At 35.9% G+C, this 15,756-nt stretch overlaps 1 protein-coding gene across 21 annotated transcripts in view; it reads left to right on the top strand.

Annotated features, from left to right (window-relative positions):
- Window positions 1–15,756, top strand: part of MTHFD2L (methylenetetrahydrofolate dehydrogenase (NADP+ dependent) 2 like) — a 143,068-nt gene that overhangs the window by 39,759 nt on the left and 87,553 nt on the right. The gene's annotated exons all lie outside the window — the stretch shown is intronic.

Here is a 15,756-nt window from a genome sequence, read left to right as displayed (position 1 = left end):
TGAAAATGTGACTTAGCATATTTGTGGGTTTATGCAATTAAAGGTTCCCTTATTCTTCACCTAATGACATGAGGACCTTGAAAGTCAATAGAGGAATTACTGGAAATATGTGGCACTTTTGTTCCTCTTTTTCTTTTGGCTATATATACTTTTTAAAAGTCATTAACAATATAGACATTAAGAAAGTGGAAAGCCACTAGATACACAAAAATCACGTGTTGATAGACATCTGCATGCTGATACACACACACACACACATACACACACACAAAACACCGATGTATACATATATGGATTTCTTATCATTATTAACCTTGATGAATTCCAGTTTCCTGATCTCAAATTTTCAAATACCTCTTTTAACTATTAGGATCTTGGTTGACATAATGCATGTGAAATAATTTTCTAAGCCACAAAGCTCTGTGGAAAAATAAGCCCAATGATAACATATCCCTTATCCAAAATAAAGAATAGTGAGTTTTGAATATTATTTTTCCTTCCTAGGCCTAAGGATTTAAATATTGCCAGAAATCGGAATGTGTTTGTGGATCATAGTAAATTAGGGCCTGGTAGTGAATCCAGGCAACTTTAAAAAGCCTTAGTTTTGAAGAGCTCTTTGAAAGGCCAAATCTGGTGGTGTGAATTTGATGGTAGTTTTCACAGTAACTATCTACAAAGTTGCATTTCTAGTTTTACTATTCACTTCTAACTTAATTTATTAGTGCTTGTCTATCTGTCTCTTAGGATATAATAAAGATAATGCTTTATTTGCCTTTATGTAATGCTTTCTATGTTAAGCAAGATGAACAACCATGAAAGTTTACCTAGGTATACCATTTTTGTTGGAAAATTTTGACCAACAGCCAATAAGCAGTTTTTTTTTATTTTCAACATTTTATTTTCCTATCTCATTAATAACGTAACAGGCAGTATTATGTAGCTCCACGACTTGTACAGTACTTTCTTATAAACTGTATTATTTAGTTGTCAGTAATTCTGGCATATATTAATATTATTCACATTTTGCAGTTAAAGAAAATGAGCTTTAGAGACTTCAGGTGACTTACCCAAGGCCACACATGGAACTGGTAGATCCAGAGCTGGGAGCTGGGTGCTGCCTGTGTGGTTAGGAGGATAGGCTTGGAGTCAGACCACTCTCCTGCTGAGCCCTTGGACAAGTCGTTTAATCTGTGTAAACCTCCACTTCCCTCATCTGTGAAGTGCAGATAATATTAACATCTCCTTCACTGGGTTATTGTGAAAACTAAAGGAGATATGAATGTAAAGCACTGATTACAGTGCCTGACACAGTAAGTGAAGTAAGCCCTTGGTACATGTAAACTGTGGCTATTTCTCTTATTTTCATTATCATGCTTAAGTTAATAACCTGTGGCCATACTAACCATAACGTTTAGAGTAACATGATCTGAGGTTAATGATGCATTTTATTTTTCGCCTTAATTTGAAATTTTATTTTCGTTTTCTGGTGAGTTTTATTTTTGCTCTTTTTTGCATCTAATCTAGTCTTTGTTATAATAATTTGCGTACATGTAGAATTTGTAAAGTCTATAAAGTATTTGATTAGAAATAGGACATCATACTGCAACAAATCATACTTTCCATTGCACTTTTTTGTACATATCATTATGTTGCATGCTAATTTCTTGATAAATTTCAATTTTGAATTATTTGTCTATAAAATACCTCAGTGTAAGAAAATTAATTTACCCTTTCTTTATACAATTTTAGTATATGTGCTGCTGAAGCGAACACTCTTTATGTGATTTTAAATTAGACATTTTCAATGTCATAAAGCATATTAACTTTATAAATATTTTATACTTTGTGTTATAAAATATTCTCACTTGAATGCACGTTAAAAATTCAATGAAAGTGGAATTAGTTATAATCCTGGTAATTTACAAGTCAGGTAGTTAAATTTATATTTATTATAGAGGCACCTGGGTGCCGTTATAATTACAGTATCTAAAAGGTAGTAAATTACTTTAAAGATGATGTTGGACAGTTTGCAACATGGATGGTGTTTATTCTCATGCATATTTAATAGGAGTGTGGTGACATGCATGCTTAATATAATGAATTGTTGAGAGCTGCTTATTGAAGATTTGGAGTCTATAGGAAAGTTAATATCTCAAACGTCCATGTTTGTTAGAGCAGTTAATTATGTGCAGTGACTACACATGCGCTGTTAGCTAATGGAGATAATGAAGGAGTATTAACTTAGCAAATTCACATCTATAGAGCTTGTTCTGATGGCACTCACAATGTTGAGCATTCAGCTCCCACTGTGTTTCTTTGCCAGAGGAGATTCAGAACCCCAATGATTCATTTGTATCTTAAAGCCAAAGATAATTGCACTAGAAGAAAAATTATCATACTGTAATTTAGCTTGATTAATATGTGTCTACTCATGGCTAGCTTTTAGTTTTGATTATTTTGGACATGAATGCCAGCTATTTTTTGAGAAAGAACTTCTTTTAATTCCTTAAGGGGCTGAAATTATTTAGAGGACTGAGATTGTGCTAAAATCTTGAGTTAAAGGGGAAGTGCTGGTACTCAACACAGCAGGATGCTGCAGGGAGAGCATCTGCTGTGGAGGAATGTCATCATGGAAGGCTTTGTAGAGGACATGGCATTTGAGCCACTGTGTAGTTTAGAGAGAGTAGGTGAGAGATGGTTCCTGACCTCCAAGGGCTTATAGTCTTGGTGGTGGTGGTGGACAAGGCATGATATACAAGTATAAATTATACTTAAATTATAAATAGTCAGTGGCACAAAATAAAATTTGGCAGCCCTAAGCAAACATTCCATTTGCTTAGGGAAGCCCGTGATTAACTGATGGATAAAGAGATTGACAGTGGAAAGTCTCTTCTCTTCAGCCCCACTACTTATTAGGATGTTTGAGTACCATTGTGATGACCTATAGATCACTTTGTATTCTTTTAACTTCTTTATATATAGTAACCTACCCAGTTTCACCTTCTTTCAGAATGAAAACCGAATACCATTGGCTTTAGCACAGTGTCTTTATTTTTAGCTTTACTGTGAGGAAGCAAGAGGAAAGTTCTTCAATTTCTCCAAAACAGTTTTTTTCCTTCAGGATAACAAAGTGCCATAATGACCAAGGCATTGTGATTATTAATTGTCATCAAAAGAATACAGAATCTGATTTTATTTTAAATTCTTTTAAAGTAGGTTCCTTTCTGCATATCTATATTCTTCTATAGAACATCTCATCTAAGTAGATCCCCCTAAATAGCTACAGCATGGGGCTACATGCTCCTCCTTTAACTAAAAGGTTGTGGTATCATTGCAGTAGCATTGATGCTGGGACTTTTTTAAAGAGTATTTTGAAAGGATCAGCAAGTTACTGAATTTACTTAGAGTCCTATGGGCCCAGGGATGTTCTTGATTTCATTCAGTCAATATGCATTCAGTGCTTATTCCCTATGAAACATTGTGGGGTACAGTAGTGAAAAAGACTTAGTCTTCTGTTTCCAGAAGTTGACAGTCTGCATTTTCACTGTTCATCTTTGGATGCTGTGTTTTCTCTAAGCACTGCTTCTGCATTGGTGTTCAGCTTTGGCCCTCTAGCTGCCCTGCTGCTGCAACTTTTTTTTTATTCAAGGGGCATCCTATCTAAATGGAAAATCACAAGAAATTTTGCAAGTAGAATGCCTTTCCTTTGTGAAAATTTGCTCCAGTAGTGAAAATGAAAATTTTTGGCAGCCTGGGAGTTTTATCTCCCACCTACAGGAGGTGCCTTCAGGTAGTAATACAGCAGTGGATGTTCCAGGTAGTACAACGTGATATGGGTGGCATGTGTGATTAAGCTCAGCTCAGGGCCAGGTTGGGCCAGGCACTCTCAGGTTTCAAAAGGAGGAGCCAAGTAGGAATACTTAGGAATGCAAGAGTACACAAAGGATCACACCACCCGGACTGAGACTCTGAGTCTTGGTGGTGGTGAGAGGAGTCAGATGTTTGCTTCCTCTGCGAAATGAACGATTGTCACACTGCGGCAGAGAGGATGGCAGGCATTTAGTCTCTGCCCCTCTCCTCCCACTACCTGTAAATTAGAAGTACTCATGATAAGGTGTTAGGGATATTATGTTTTATGATGCCTCCATGTTGGTTAGACTTTTCTGAATTACACCTTTGAGTTTTCATAGTGGAAAGCAATAAAAAAGAACAAATGCTTATTCTCGTCTCATTCTCTAAACTGAATAAATAATAAAAGTACTGTTTCATTTTCAATGTCTCTTAAATTCAGCCAGCTTATTATCTGGAAAGCACTGTACTTGGAAAATATGTTTTCTTACATCAGACAGCTGGGACTGTTCCACTGTTGAAACTGACGTTAAACGTTACTTAAAATGTACAGTGAAGTCCAAATCTTTCTCTTTCCTTTTCATTTTCTCTCTTTTCACATGACCTCAGAGTGTTAGGCATTTGTTTTACTACCAGCACAAAGCATCCTTTTTCTAATGTCTGTAAGCCTGATTGTTCAAGGCATCACTCATAAGGATATTGTGGTCTGCTCCACTCTGCCTCTTCAGCTATTCCTCCTGTCACTTTCTCCCTGGTACCTTATGCTGAAGCTCCATTGCACACTGCTCTCCAAACACACCATCTCTTCCATGCCTCCTTGCCATTGTACACCCTGTGTCCTGTGCGTGGAATGCTCTTTCCCATCACTCTCCTACTGTCCTCTCATCTCCCACCCATCTTTCAAGATGCGGTTCAAATCTTCTAACTTTTGCACATTGTATATGCTGCCATCACAATATTAATCCTATTGCATATTGATTGCCTACCTGTTCCCCTTTCCTACCCTCACACGGTAAATGTGAACTTCTCAATAACAAATATTTTGTCTTAGGCTTTTTGTATCTCTGAAATTTAGCACAGGGCTTGGCCTGTAATAATGCAACTAGTCAGTCCATCAATAAAAGTTTATTTAATGTCTCCTAGGTACCAAGGACTGTGCCAGTATTGTAGAAAATAAGACCACAGGCTAGGGATTTAAAGTAAGACATTGTCATTTATTGAAAAAGAATCTTGTGTAGTGGGAAGAAAGAGGAGGAGGGAGAGAATTAACTAGGTGTTCACTGTACACTAATTCCCCTATATTTTAAAATTATAGGCGTTTATATAAAAGTATAACTTAAGACTCACCTTGCTCCCAAGAATCAGATCACAGGGGAAGAGGGTGCCTCCTGACAATAAGGAAGTGGAGAGGAGACCTCAGGACACTGGGCAGGGAGGAGAAGTTGTTGCTGAAAGCATTAATTGGAAGAAGTTACAGTGTTTTTCCTGTAAAACATTGAGGATATATCATTTTGTTTAGACTAACTTTTTATTTTTTCTTAAGTTACTGACATGTAACACTGTCCTTTTGCAGCGGGGCTGATTTCTTTGTTACTAAGCATGGCCAATACGATGGTGACTAAATCAGATATTGCCCTGTCCTCTTGAGCTTACAGTAGACAGCCGTTAATCAAGTAGGTATGAATGAGTAACTCGTTGCGATTTTGCAAAGTGCTGCAAAGGAGAGGTAGAGCTTTCTGCAATAAAAACTTAGCTGTAGGAAGGAATGAGTGATTTCTAATTATAGTTATATGTGAATGCTATACTCTTTTTTGTCTACTTTGTGTTACAGCTATAATGGGATTTTTTTTCCTTAAAGATTGGCACCTGAGCTAACATCTGTTGCCAATCTTCTTCTTCCTTTTTTTCTTCTTATTCTCCCCAAACTCCCCCAGCACATGGTTGTATATTCTAGTTGTGAGTGCCTCTGGTTGTGCTATGTGGGACGCCCGCCTCAGCATGGCCTGACGAGTGGTGCCATGTCCACGCCCAGGATCCAAACCAGCGAAACCCCAGGCCACCAAAATGGAGTGTGCGAACTTAACCACTCGGCCTCAGGGCCAGCCCCATGGGATGCTTTTATTGTTTACCTTCTGTTACTATTCTTTATTTCAAATAACCAAAAAAAATCCACTTCACAGCCAAAACTAAAAATATCTTCTAATTGAAGTTATTAAAAAATTTAAAATCTGGAAGAAAAATGTTCATTCTCTACGAAATAGATAATTTATACCATAAATACAAATGATGATTTGATGACTTTAAAAAGTCAAGTCAGGGGCCAGCCTGTGGCACTGCAGTTAAGTTTGCATGTTCAGCTTTGGTAGCTCAGGGTTTGCCATTTCGGATCCTGGGTGCGGACTTGGCCCCGCTGGGCAAGACATGCTGTGGTAGGCATCCCACATATAAGGTAGAGGAAGATGGGCATGGATGTTAGCTCAGGGCCAGTCTTCCTCAGCAAAAAGAGGAGGATTGGTGGCAGATGTTAGCTCAGGGCTAATCTTCCTCAAAAAAAAAAAAAAAAAATCAAGTCAATACCAAGCAGTATTATTATATAAAGGTAGTAAATGTTTAAAAGAGTGTGGGCCCTATTCTGTTTGATCAATAAATATCTCTGAGGTTTCCGCTGTTTTTGTGTTCTTACAATGTGTTGCTCTTCTTATTCTGAGGTCTTTTTCTGTTTCCCTTTGTGAATATTTCTGCAGACTTTCAGGACTTTATCAGTTTGCAAGGATCGTTTATTTGCATCATTATTTGATTAATGTTCATCACACTCACTGAACTGTTAACTCCACAAAAGCAAAGACCAGATCTGTTTATCTTCCCATTTTGTCTCCGGCACCTAGCATGATAGCTTTCCAAAAAGTCTTTGTTCAATAAATGAATGAATCCTTTGAAGACCAAGAGTATCATGAAAGTTTTAATAAGCTATTCATAAGCTGTATTCTTTAGAACACTGATGTGCCACAGCATCTTAAATGGGTTTAATCTTTTAAAAAAAGGAAAGAGAGGAGTTGGTCAAATAAGTATGGGAAATCTGGGTTAAACAAAATCAAACATATAACTTGGCTGTGCTCTTTCTCAGAGGCTGTAATATAGTAACGTAGTATAGCCTTTAATAGAGGCAGCACTGTGAATCTCTGAGAGAGTAATAGTATTCAGTGTTTGACCCTGGAAGGTTTTATTTTATCCTAACACAATATATATATTTGTATTCATATCTGGTATATTGTATCTCTGTACTTGCTGTGTTTGTACTAGTATACCCCCAGAGTTCTAGCTTTTTCCACAGAGAGGATGAAGATGTCTGCATTTTTCACTCTCAAATGCAGGCACCTTGGGAATGCTTATTTAGCATTAGTCTATGATCTTTTAAGCATGTTTGCAGAATCAGATGTTGTAGTAAGATTCCTCAGTTTATTTTCATCTGTTAATCTTGGAAAGCAGAAAATAAATGCAAAAATTTTATAAAGCTTTAACAAACAGATGCCATACACACAACTTTTAGCCAAAACAACTAGGAAAGAAAAGGCAGAGCTTTGGCTCATGCTAACACTTGTCCCTTGTCCCCTGGCTGAGCTGGCTAGCTGATTTTGGCTAGGATTTAGGAGATCTGATTGCTTTAAAATTTAGTTTGGTTTTTATAGCTTAAAACCCATTTCACAATCAGGTATTGTGAAAATTGTAAAATCCATTTCACAATCAGGTATGCTGCCGCCAACCCTGACCTGGCGGTTTGGTACTATGGGGGATTTGGTTACCTGGGGAATTGATTCCTGTGGGTGATTCAACACATTTTATCCCTATTAATAGGAAAACCATCCTAGAAATATAAGGCTTCCAAGCGTGTAGCTTCATTTGTCCCTGCCAGGTTGTTCATAGCATAGTTGCAGTTTTGATTGGTGGAGATCCTGGAGCAGGAGAGCCTAGTGGTAATGAGCATAGGCTCTCTGATCATATTGCCTGAGTGCACATTCTGTTCTTGCATTTCCCTGTGAGATAAGATATGTGAGGCTGTTGGGAGGATTAAGCAAGCTAATACCTATAAAGAATTTAGTGTCCAATATAGTAAGCCTGCAATACATATCAGTTATTACAGTATACTTACTCTAAAAAGCAATATATAAAACACAAAGCAAATGAGAAATAGTTAAGAAAAAGAGGAAGCCAGACTTGGAATTAAAATGGAGCCAAGAATAAGGCTATTATTCGAAATAAGCATATCGTTAAATCTTCACGGATATATTCCCATTGCCACACACCCTGATTTTTATACACTGGCACGGAATATATGTTTGGTGAGTTTATTTAACTGAGTCTCAACTATACTTTCTGTGATTGGGTCACTAATTTCATCCTGAGAGGCTTTTTAGCAGGAAAGAAAATAACTAGTTACCCAATTAAGTGTCTTTAGGATTAAAAATGAACACATGCTCAGGATAAATAAAACATTTTCTGATATTAAGACTGAAAAGTAATTTCCCCTGAGGGGTCTCATAAATGAGAAACTATGTAGTAGATTGAGTAATATTCATAACATGCTTTTTAATTTAACGAAATGGCCACATTTTATAGGGCTATTTATTTTATTGTTTAAGCCCAAACTAAAGCTACCACTGGCATGCATTTCTCTTATCTCACCAGACATTTCTTCTCATTCTCTGTTTTTGGGTCATTCTCTTCTTCCCAACTTTTGAACCAGTGGTTCTCAACCTCAGCTGCCCACTAGAATCATCCTGGGGCTTTTGACAATATAGCTGCCTGAGCCCAACACAGAACAATTAAATCAGAATCTTTATGAGTTGGACTTGAGTGTGAATATTTTTCAGAAAGCTCCATAGAGCATTCTAAGACGGTCAGGGTTGAGGACAACTGCTCAAAACACTGGAATGAGCCCAGGGCTTCACTTCTTATTCCAGAACCATTCTCTAGGTGATCCTTTCCAGCCCCATAGCTCTAAATACCATCTGTGTCCCCCTGTCCTCTAGACTCATGTAACCACTGTCCACTTGACAGCTCTGCTTGGATAGCCAACAGGCGTTTCAAACTTACCACATACAAATCCTCACTCCTAGTTTTACTCCCTGTAGTCTTCCCCATCTTAGGAAGTGGTACCATCACTTCACCCAGTTGCTCAGGCCATCCTTGACCTCTGTCTCACACCTCATGTCCTATCCATTAACAATCTGTATAAAATATACCCATGATCTCACTACCTCCAATAATAAGATCCTAATCCAGACAGCCATTATCTCTCACTTGGAACATTGTAAAATTTATGAAGTAGTTTCCATGCATCCACCCTTGTCCCATCTCCCATATGCAGTATGTTTTCCAGTGGATCTCAGTCATCCGTGGCTTCCCATAACACTCAGAACAACGCAACACCAGAATAAAGTCCAAGTTCCTTACAATAATATGCAAGACCATCCATAATCTGACCAGGGCTGTGTCTCCTTACTCGTTTCCTACCTTCTCACCCACCATCACTGCCTTCCAGGCACCACTGACTTTTGCTTTCCTAGAACATGTCATACATGCTCATGTGTCAGGGTCTTTGCCCATGGTTTTCCTTCTGTCTGGAATGCTCCTTTTGAAGTTATTTACATAGTTTATTTCCTTCGGGTTTCTGCTCAGATGTTACCTTCTCAGGCTGTCCCTGACTGCCTTATCAAAACAGCCCCTCTGCTATTACTCTTTATGCTCTCAGATTCACTTACTCTTTACCCTTTTTTTATAGGATGATTACTATGTAAAATTTTATTATATATGTATTTGTTCATTTGTATCTTGTCTTGTTGAATACATGAATCCATGATTTCAATTCAATAATTTTTGGTCAAATCCAGCGGCAGATTTTTGAAATATCTAGACACACTGGTGGTCAGGATTCAGTCAGTGCTCCCTAATACTGTTTCTCTCAAAAGAACTTTGAGATAGATATTGAAAAGGAGTAAGCTTGAAACAGTATTTGACTAATTAAAAGTGAAATCATATTCCTTAGTTGTCATCTACCCAGTGGCCCAAGGTGTTTGGAAGGTAACTGAAGGATGATAAACAGCAAATCAAACCAGCCAGGTCTCGACCAGATACAAAGCTATTGAAGCCTGGTCCATCTTATTCATGAAAAGAAGGCTTAGATCTGAGTGCTCTGTAACCATATCTAAAATTATTTCAACAGTTTAATCCACAAAAAGCAGCTGAAGTTGAAATAGAAAACTTACAGTAAATGGACTTTAGGAGTCAAGAGAGTGCAATATTATCTTAAGATCTGAGAAATAGATCTGTTGATCATTTTACAAGTAGTAAAAATTAAAGCTAAAACTGTCCTTGTTGTGTCAGAGGCACATGTGTTTTCTGTCATTAGATGCTCTGTTATCGGTACTACCAGTGTGTTCCAGGTGGGATCTGAGGGCAGAATTTGTCCCTCAGGAAAAAGAAGTATCATCCAAGATCCCACATTGGCTTCCTGAAAGAGTCAGGATGATAATCCCACAAATGCTCGTCTGCTGACAGAAGTGAGAGCATAGTGTTTGCCGACTCTGATTTCACAACTGTGAACCCCAACAGTTCTTTTTCTTTCTACCCGATGTGGGGCCTGTATAGTGAAATGATTGAGAGCTTGGGCACTAGACTAGACTGAATGAGTTTGAATTCTGGCTCTTATGATGGTTTGTATGACCTTGGACAAATTACTGGACTTATGTTTCCTCACTTATAAAATAAAAATAATGTTAGTTTCTACTCATGAGAAATATCTTTGACAGTGTTTTGTGGAGATTGTATGAGTTAATATGTGTAAAGTATTAGCACAGTGCTAGACATGTAGTAAGTTCTCATATGAAGGTTATTTACATCACATATGTTTTGGCTCTGCCCATTTAGCTTCTACAGAGAATGTCTCTGTAGAAACCTATTTTGTTTGTTTGTTTTTATGCTTACAGATGCAATAGTAGTTTTTGGAGAAAGAAAGACATATTCAAATCCAGAGTCTTTAGGCCTCTGGAAGCATTTGTCCAAAAACAGAACTCAGGCTTCTTTCCTCCTTCGGGTGCTGTTTCTTCTGTTGATGAGTACTGAGTTTTCCTTCCTGTAATTTCCTCAGTGACTTTTCCTTTAAACCAGACCATGGTATGAATTAATATTTTGGGAAGGACTCCATTTTCCCTTATGTAGGGAAAGTGACAAAGCAAAACCCTCCATGTGAGATTCTCGCTCCTATTTGGTTTGCTGTCTTGCTCCACCTTCTGATGCAGGTACAAGCAAATATTTGAAGAACTGCCTTGTAGAAAAGCAAGTTGAGACTTGTTCTGTGTTGCTGTCGAAGATAGATCTAGAATGAAGGCAAAAGTTGCAAAAAGGTAGACTTCAGCTCTTGTAAGGAAGAAGTTTCTAACAGTCTATGCTAAGTAATATGCCTTCCTCGTGTTTTTATGGAAAATAATTTATCAGTGATAAAGGATGAGAAAAACATAGTTAAAGGGGGATTGAAGTAGAAGCCAAACAAATTCCTACTCAGATCAAGAGCCTGTCATCCCTAAGACCTTTAACTGCCACTACGCTGTTCTCAGCTGCAGTAGATAGTGATGCTCTGTGCCAACACTGTAACTTTTACCTCCCGTTAATATGGAACTTATCACACTGTATTATAATTCTGATTTATATATCTGTTTTTCATATGAGAGTAGAGAATTGTGTATCGCCATTACTTAGCATAATTCTGGGATTATTTCTTGATTATTGAATAAATGAAGGTAGGGAATAGCTTGGAAATGTCCAACAAATTAAACTCCCCATCTAAGTAATTGTAACAGAAAAATGATGCTCTAAAATGAGACGTATTGTGTTATTTTTCTAGCTTTTTTTAAAATAGCAAATATTGTTTTCCTCAAATTGGCACTCTGCATTAGTTGCCAACAACTCTTTGCTACAATCTGCAATTTTGCATAAATTATAGAAGTAATGATAGTCTAGAGCACTCTCAGGTGGCTTCCAGGAGACAATGATTGATCGACTGTGGACTTTTATATTGTACGAAGCAGATCCTGCCCAGCAGTTAATTATTACGTTCTAACAGGACCCTATGATTCTAGGTGATAGGTTCTATGTCTTTTATTCTTGCTGTATCTCACAAACATGATGTAAAGCCCTGGGCACAATGAAGTTGCTTAAGACTCTGCTAATAAAAAATTTTATCTGGGTCTATGTGATAGTTAAAAAAGCTAGGTCCTCGCCCAGGCTGTTATCATATGCACAATAAGAGGATAAAATTGATCTTGGGAAAAAGTCATCTGAGGATCAGTCTACTGAGTAGCTGCTGTAACTTGTTAGTACTGGTTACCCTAGTTAAAAGTTGAGGAGATAGAAAGGATTACGTGCAGCAAGACAGACAATTCCTTGAAGAAAAGTAATGGGGCACCAGAATTGAAAATGGGAATGACAAGAGTTTTCACAGATTAAATAAGAATATAGTTAGCAGAATAGCAAGCTCTCAGGAGCAGAACCGGTATCAAGGTGCTCATCAGCAAGGGGCAAAGGCAGAAGGGTCTGAGGCGTTATTTGAATACATTTGCTTTTAACTCCCTTGGTTCACTTCTCTTTTGCTGTCATCATCTGATCTACCTTTCCATGGTTTGATATCCCCATAGTCAGAAACTTATCAATCAAGTCTAAATATAACTTTGATAGTTACCATGGGTATCTCTAGCCAAACTCACTTAGGACTAATAGCAAGTTAAGTAGATATTATTGAAGGGGAAGTAAAGTTACCTAAAAGATCTTTCCATGCTGATTGCAATTCATCTCAATATTTTTTTGTTTTGCTTAAAACTTTACAGATTGTTAATTATATGTATATACAACTCACTGGATTTTTATGTATTTTTCAATTCCTTGCTGAAATCATCAGTACTGATGAAGTAGGAGGTTTTTGTTTTGTTTTATTTTTGATTTTAGTTTTTGTGGGGATTTGGGAGGCTCTCCTTTGGAACTAGAGAATGCTTGAGTGGGTTGCTAATGTCTAAGGGGACCTTTCTCAATATAGGAGAGATACTCAGGTAGAGATGGGAGGATGCTTCATAATTTTGATGCGTTGGGATGGTTCTAAACATATACTCCACATTTGTTGATGGTTCGTAGCAAGTGAAAGAAAGAAAAAACAGGGGAGAGCCATAGACTTTTACTCTAAGTAACTGGGCAGAAAGTGGTTCCATTAACTGAGATGAGAAAGACTCCTATCAATGCTAGTTCCTCTCTGTTCTTCCTTTTCAAAGCTTTCCTAGTTATTGTCTTTTATTTTTCCGTATTATCTTTAGAATCAAATTATATCCTTCCCCCAAAAAAGCAAAATTACAATTTTTTAATTGAAGTTGTATTAAATTTGTAATGCACATAGGGAGAATTGATATTTTTATGATATTGAGTCTTTCTATCCAAGAACGTAGTTCATCTTTCTAGTTCCTCAGTCTTACTTATATCCTTTGGTGGTGTTCTAGAGATTTTCTCCTACCATATAGATTTTGCACCTAAACTTGTTAAATTTATTTCTTACTATTTTGTCTTTTGTATTGCTATCATAATAGGGTCTTTTCTTTCATTATATCTTATAACATGTTATATATGAAAGCTATTTATTACTGTATATTCATTTTTTACTTGGCTAACTTATTGAATTCTCTCATTGCTTATAATATTCCAGTTTTTAGATTTATTTAATATTAACGTTTTGACTTTTATGTTTATTGATCTTTTTCTAAATTCTTTTGTTTATTTTATTGTTTTTTATCTAACTTTTTAAGTTAAATGATTAATTCACTTCTTTTCTTATTTCTCTTTTATTGATAAAATAATTTGTCTATGAATTTTTCTCTAAGCTTTGCTTTATCTTTATTTTATAGCATCTAGTATGTAGTACTTTCAGTATAAATGTTTCTAGAAATTCTTCAATGTGGTTTTGTGGGGTTTTTTTGACCTGAGGATTGATTAAAGTAGGATTTAAAAAAAATTTCCAGTGGAAGGGACTTTAATTCCTGATTTTGTCATAATTATAACTTTAGAGTTGTGATAAAAAAATCTGTAGTTTATCTAACTGTCCTTTGTTAATAATTAAAATTTTATTAGTAGACAAAATCTTACCATTTAAAATTATATTCTTTGGGTACATGAAAGGAAATACATGATCTACTTTCAGAATTTGATATATTTTAATCGAGTATATAGCATTAATTATGTTATTTATGTTTTCTATATCTTTGATCTGTCATGGATTAGACAGGTGAATTAAATTTAGCGAATACGTGTTTCTTTTTCTATTTGTATCTTCTGTAATTTCTACTGTATGAATTATATTTCTCTTTTGTTTGTTGCTTATATATTTGTCATTGTTCTATCTTCATTTGAATCACCGCTTTGCATTATAATGTGTACCTCCTTATTCTATTTAAGAACGTCATCTTTTTTTTTTCCATTTTCCTGCTATACATTTGCTATACGTCTTTTATTTTCAACATTTCTAAACAGCTTTGTTTTAGATGTGTCTTACATAAAGTTTAGAATTAGATTTTGCTTTGTGAGCCAATTTGAAAATATTATTCTTTTAAATAGATACAAAAATTTATATTTATTGTTATGACAAATATATGGTCTGAATTGTCATATTAGTTTCTGTTCTGTTTGTTGTTTTTATGGTTTCTATTTATTTCTTACAATTTTTTTTAGTGTATGGTTTTTCTTATATTTAGGAAGGTTGTGGTCACCTTAATAATTTTAACTTTACGCAGTACCCTTAGTTATCTATTTCTTTATATGGTATCCACTGATACTCTAATAAAAGAAATTATAAAATGTTTCCTTTTTCTTCCCTGATTCCATTTCTTTTGTCTCCTACCTGATATTTACCAATAAAAATTATCTTTGTAGTATGTTTCCTTATACTTTTAAATATTCTTATACTTCTATTATTTGGTTGGTCAGCTTTAAATGATATCTGTCAATTTCAGTCATTAGAAATTAGACAATCAGCAAACTTTCTCATTTTTGCCCTTCCCATTTAAATTTTTTTAGTTGTACCATTTCTACATAATCAGAGCAAATAGCATTACATTTTGTCTGTCACTCCAATCCTCAGCTTTTTTTAAGTCTTAGTTTTGTCATTAAATATATTCAAAACTCTCCAATGGTGCTTTTGCAAGTTTCCTCAGATATATTTTGATTCATTAAAGTTCATCTTTTAGCAAATTCCTCACACAAAACTCATGGGAACAATATTCCCTGAGTTTTTACATCTTCAAAATTGTCTGCAACCTTTAATCTTGGAGGATTTGACTGGATATAAAAGCATTGACTCCCAGTTTCTTTACATGAGTCTCTTGTAAGTATTGCTCTGCTGTTTTCTGGAGTTGATGTAAAAATCTGAATTTTTGCCTGATTGCTCATAGGATTCTTTTATTAAAAAAAAATTAAACTTAAAAATCTAGCACCTTTACTGAAATATGTCTCAGTGTTGGCCATTATAGGTCAATATGTGTGGATTTGAGTCTTTTTCCCCCCACTTTTTTGTGACTTTAAATTCTTAGTTTTTAAATTTTTGGCATAATGGTTGGTCATAATGTTCAACTTTTTCATAACATTTTTCTGTTGAGTTTATTGGTATGTTGGTAAATTCTTTTAAAAAGATTTTTTGCTTTTGTTTTTTTGAGTCTACCACTTTTGAAACATATCCTTTTATTTACTTAAAAAATTTGCATGTAGTAAAATTCACTCTTTTTGGTATACGGTTCCGTGAATTTAGACAAATGCCTATAGTTATGTAACTACCACTAGAATCAGAACAGTTCCATCGCACCCACAACTCCCCTGGGCTGATCCTTA

This window comes from Equus przewalskii, chromosome 3 (genome assembly GCF_037783145.1).
Source record: "Equus przewalskii isolate Varuska chromosome 3, EquPr2, whole genome shotgun sequence".
Classification (NCBI taxonomy): domain Eukaryota; kingdom Metazoa; phylum Chordata; class Mammalia; order Perissodactyla; family Equidae; genus Equus; species Equus przewalskii.
This window is presented reverse-complemented; position numbering and strand designations above follow the sequence as displayed.